This window comes from Podarcis erhardii (genome assembly GCF_964252035.2).
Source record: "Podarcis erhardii genome assembly, chromosome: 8".
Taxonomy (NCBI): Eukaryota; Metazoa; Chordata; class Lepidosauria; order Squamata; family Lacertidae; genus Podarcis; species Podarcis erhardii.
In genome coordinates this window covers 19,482,143-19,487,823 of record NC_138499.1, presented here as the reverse complement: position 1 = coordinate 19,487,823, position 5,681 = coordinate 19,482,143, and the positions used below count along the sequence as shown (strand labels likewise).

The 5,681-nt window shown below is 44.9% G+C and overlaps 1 long non-coding RNA gene across 1 annotated transcript; it reads right to left on the bottom strand.

Annotated features, from left to right (window-relative positions):
• Window positions 1-2,353: 2,353 nt before the first annotated feature.
• Window positions 2,354-3,305, bottom strand: LOC309348278. Its single transcript, XR_014159325.1, has 3 exons — window positions 3,254-3,305; window positions 3,093-3,161; window positions 2,354-2,844 (listed from the first exon to the last, which is right to left on the bottom strand). It is a non-coding gene; the product is annotated as an uncharacterized lncRNA (long non-coding RNA).
• Between the last annotated feature and the right edge of the window lie 2,376 nt (window positions 3,306-5,681).

The window sequence follows — 5,681 nt, the reverse complement described above, 5'->3', positions numbered from 1 at the left end:
TTGCAAACATATAAATTTGGCTGGCATTTGTCTGTCTTGTGAGACAATAGGGCAATAGGGCAGCAGCTGAAGAAGGAGCAAAAAGGGTTTTCTGGTGTGTGTGTTAGCTGCTCTCCCTGTGCAAGGGTCACAGGGGGCAGGGTTTCTGTTGAGGCAGGTGATTAGCTGTGGGAGGAGCTTATCAGAGCTTGCAGGGCAGCGGCGCGCGCCTAGCGGCGCACACAGTTTGATCCATCTTTTAGATTTAGGGGAGCTAGTCTCAAACATTTGTTGGGGGAGACCTAGGTTTTTTGGGGGGGGAGTTATTTGTCCTGTCTTCACGCTTTTTATGATGGAGGACCGCTGTAGCCACCCCCAACGGCACGTTCTCAAGATGGAGAGTGAGGGAACAGCTGCAGTCGCCTGCGGTTCCTGCACAATGTTTGCCATCTTGCTAAAGGTTGCAGGCAGCCTTACCTGCAGCAATTGCATGTTGATTGCCCTCTTAAAAGACAAAGTCCCGCAACTGGAGGAACGTGTAGCTACGCTCCAAAGAATTAGAGAGCTGGAGCTCTTCTTGGAAGCAACAGAGCACACCGTCTCCACCAAGGAGGAGACAGGGGACTCCCCTGAGAAGGAGGCTAGTTCACCAACACAGGAGCCAGATATATGGAGAAACGTGACTCAAAGAAGTAGGAGGCCCAGGGTTCGCTCTGATTGTTTAGAAATACACAATCGCTTTGAGGTCCTCTCCCCTAGCATGGAAGACGAAGAGCAGACTCCATTTGAGGATCTCTTCCTCATTACAGTTGATCAGGTATATGAAGACGAGCAGCAAAGTCAGTCCTCAGGGAATGTGCAGGCGTCCTTGGAACGGACAGCTCACAGAAGAACCCCGACCAAACCTAAGAGGAGGCGTGTTGTGGTGATAGGGGATTCCCTACTGAGGGGAACAGAAGCAGTGATCTGTGGGCCTGACAAGATGTCTCGGGAAGTGCTGTCTCCCCGGGGCTAAGATCCAAGATGTAACTGAACGACTGCAAGGAATCATAAAACCCACTGACAAATACCCCTTCCTCTTGGTTCATGTGGGAACCAATGACACTGCAAGCAATAGCCTCCAGAAGATCAAAAGAGACTACGAGGCTCTGGGCAGGAAATTGAAGCAATTAAATGCACAAATTGTCATCTCATCTGTCCTCCCAGTTGAACGACATGGCCCAGGGAGAGAGGGAAAAATAGTGGAAGTGAACAGCTGGCTTCGCAAATGATGTAAACAGGAACCGTTTGGATTCTTAGATCACGGACTGCAGTTTCTTGAAGATGGACTTCTGGCAAGCGATGGGCTGCACCTCACAACGGTTGGGAGGAATGTTTTTGCCAAAAATCTTAGAAACCTCATCAGGAGGGCTTTAAACTGACTAATGTGGGGGAGGGAGACAGTGCTCCTGAAGGTAGGAGTCTATCAATTGATGAAGATGATCATCCAAATGTCATAGACCAAATGGAGCAAACAGCATGCAGACCTAGTGGTGGGAGGAAAAAATCCTTAAATAAGAGACATGGGGGAATGATTAATGGACTTCAATGTCTGTACACTAATGCGCAAAGCATGGGAAATAAACAAGATGAGCTTGAGCTCTTGGTACAGCAAACTAAATATGACATAATAGGCATCACTGAAACCTGGTGGGATAAGTCCCACGATTGGAATGTAATAATGGAGGGATACAATCTATTTCAGAGAAACAGACCAGACAAGAAAGGAGGAGGAGTGGCGTTATATGTCAGGGATGTGTATACCTGTGAAGAGATCCAAGATTTAGAACCTCAAAGCCAAAGTGAGAGCATTTGGGTCAAAATTAAGGGAGAGAAGCATAAGGTCAAACAGATTCCGCACTGGCCTTGCAGACAACTTCATTGTCCAGAAAGTGGGAGAAGCAACAAGAGGAACAGCCATTTTAGATCTGGTCCTAACCAATGTTGATGACCTGGTTAGTGGGGTAGAAGTGGAAGGATCATTAGGCGCGAGTGATCATGCTCTTCTGAAGTTTACTAGACAGCGGAAAGGAGCAGCCAAGCATACTAGGACTCAATTTCTTGACTTTAAGAAAGCCAACTTCATAAAACTTAGGGAAGTGCTGGGTGAGATCCCATGCACAGTAATACTAAAAGGAAAGGGAGTTCATGATGGCTGGGAGTTTGTTAAGAGGGAGATAGTAAAAGCACAGCTTCAGGCAATACCAATGAGACAGAAACATGGAAGGTACCTAAAGAAGCCAGGGTGGCTATCTAAAGAACTTTTAACTGAGTTAAGATTAAAAAAGGATGTGTACAAAAAATGGAAAAGGGAGGAAACCACCAAAGAGGAATTCAAACAAATAGCCAGCACGTGTAGACACAAAGTCAGAAAAGCTAAAGCACAGAATGAACTCAGGCTTGCTAGAGAGGTTAAAAGCAACAGAAAAGGCTTTTATGGGTATGTTTGTAGCAAAAGGAAGAACAAAGAAACAGTGGGGTCACTCAGAGGAGAAGATGGTGAAATGCAAACAGGGGACACAGAAAGGGCTGAATTCCTCAATGCCTTCTTTGCCTCAGTCTTCTCCGATAAAGAAAACAATGCCCGACCTGAAGAATTTGGAGCAAATGATTCAGCAGAGGAAACACAGCCCAGAATAACTAAGGAGATAGTACAAGAATACTTGGCTAGTTTAGATGTATTCAAGTCTCCAGGGCCAGATGAACTGCATCCAAGAGTATTAAAAGAACTGGCAGATGTGATCTCAGAACCACTGGCAGTCATCTTTGAGAATTCCTGGAGAACAGGCGAAGTCCCGGCAGACTGGAGGAGGGCAAATGTTGTCCCTATTTTCAAAAAGGGGAAAAGAGAGGATCCAAATAATTACCGCCCAGTCAGTCTGACATCAATACCAGGGAAGATTCTGGAGCAGATCATTAAGCAAACAGTCTGTGAGCACCTAGAAAGGAATGCTGTGATCACCAATAGTCAGCATGGATTTCTGAAAAATAAGTCATGTCAGACTAACCTGATCTCGTTTTTTGACAGAATTACAAGCCTGGTAGATGAAGGGAATGCAGTGGATGTAGCCTACCTTGATTTCAGCAAGGCATTTGACAAGGTGCCCCATGATATTCTTGTAAAGAAGCTGGTAAAATGTGGACTTGACTATGCTACCACTCAGTGGATTTGTAACTGGCTGACTGACCGAACCCAAAGGGTGCTCATCAATGGTTCCTCTTCATCCTGGAGAACAGTGACTAGTGGGGTGCCACAGGGTTCTGTCTTGGGCCCGGTCTTATTCAACATCTTTATCAACGACTTGGATGATGGACTCAAGGGCATCCTGATCAAATTTGCAGATGACACCAAACTGGGAGGGGTGGCTAACACCCCAGAGGATAGGATCACACTTCAAAATGACCTTTGACACATTAGAGAACTGGGCCAAAACAAACAAGATGACTTTTAACAGGGAGAAATGTAAAGTATTGCACTTGGGCAAAAAAAATGAGAGGCACAAATACAAGATGGGTGACACCTGGCTTGAGAGCAGTACATGTGAAAAGGATCTAGGAGTCTTGGTTGACCACAAACTTCACATGAGCCAACAGTGTGACGCGGCAGCTAAAAAAGCCAATGCAATTCTGGGCTGCATCAATAGGAGTATAGCATCTAGATCAAGGGAAGTAATAGTGCCACTGTATTCTGCTCTGGTCAGACCTCACCTGGAGTACTGTGTCCAGTTCTGGGCACCACAGTTAAAGGAGGACGCTGACAAACTGGAACGTGTCCAGAGGAGGGCAACCAAAATGGTCAAAGGCCTGGAAACGATGCCTTATGAGGAACGGCTAAGGGAGCTGGGCATGTTTAGCCTGGAGAAGAGGAGGTTAAGGGGTGATATGATAGCCATGTTCAAATATATAAAAGGATGCCACATAGAGGAGGGAGAAAGGTTGTTTTCTGCTGCTCCAGAGAAGCGGACACGGAGCAATGGTTCCAAACTACAAGAAAGAAGATTCCACCTAAACATTAGGAAGAACTTCCTGACAGTAAGAGCTGTTCGACAGTGGAATTTGCTGCCAAGGAGTGTGGTGGAGTCTCCTTCTTTGGAGGTCTTTAAGCAGAGGCTTGACAACCATATGTCAGGAGTGCTCTGATGTGGTGTTTCCTGCTTGGCAGGGAGTTGGACTCAATGGCCCTTGTGGTCTCTTCCAACTCTATGATTCTATGATTCTATGACTTCAGGGGTGAAGTTAAACCTTTTGAGAGCTATAGAGCCTGCTAGGGCTCTAGAGACTAATATGGGAGAGACGTGTTTTGTAGCACACATATTTAAAATACTCAGAAAACCCAATGTCAAAAAATTAAATATTAAAATATGTACTAAATATTAAAATATATACTAAAATGTGCATTCGGACCAGGCCATTAAAAGAACAATGAAAACAGGAGGTTTAAGTCAGGAGACCAAGAGAATCCTCATCTAAACAGGTGTATCTTTGAGCTAGCAGAATGGCTATATTGATGGGGCCTGCCATATTTCAGCTAGGAGAGCATTCCACAACTCTGGTGCCACCAGTGAGAAGCCCATAATCACCCCCTAGCTTAATTTAAATGGTTGTGGGGGTTTCTCGGTTGCACTAAGAAATTCCCAAGTTAGCATGAGAAAACCCAGCAGCACATCCAGCCCAATAGCCTAGAACCAAAACCTTTGTCTTACCTCAGATGCAGAGGATTAATACCTGATCCATCCAATAAAATATCCCTGGAAATTAAATTAGTTCCCCAAAATGAGGAATGCATTTCCTGTATTTCCCAGAGCACCCATGTCAGCTCTGAAAATGCCATTAGTGAGTATTCTAACTTATTTTGACCTTCAGTAAAATGTGCATTCTGAAACACTTGTGATGTAAAAGGACTTTGAGTCAGAGGTAATGCTACAATGTCCAAGTCTAAAGTGTTCTTATGTGTCCCACAGGCAAGTGGGCCATCTGTGGAGCAGTCTTTTAAATGAATGTGTCTTTGGTATTATCTTTGTACACTTTTCTGTTCCATCTCGTTATCAGCTTTTCAATGATAGGTTCCTAGGGCTTCAGCAGAAAAATGTTGTCCCTTGACTTTCAACTCCTGTCTTCTTGTTATCACCATGCAATACAAAATGATTTCTCTGGAGGACAAAGATGTGCCAGGCAACTAAGAAGCCTCTTACAAAGAGAAGAGAGTTTTCATGCAACAGTGTTTGTTTCAAATATGCAGAGAGGTGACGAGAGACCCCACTGCACTTCTCAGCCGAATAGTATTATATTTCATAGGAAGCTGCCTTATACAGAGTCAGGTTGTTGGTCTTTGCAGCTCATACTTTTAGGTACTGCTTTGGTAAGCAGTCAGCTCTTGGTGGAATATAATGGAAGACCATTGTTATCTCAAGGAGGTTTTAGGTGGTATACAAAATGCTTCTCTTGTGGCTAGAGAACCTCTCTCCTGACAGAGATCGTCATATAAGGTGACCAGGGCAGTTTCTGCGTCAAAGCCAGGCCGACTCTGATTGAAATGGATCTAGAAAACCAGTCTCCTCCAAGAGTGCCTGAATCTGGTCAGTCACCACCTGCTCAAGAACCTTGCGCCCAAAAGGGAGGTTGGCAACTGGCTGGTAATTACTTAGGTTCTCAAATTCTAGGGA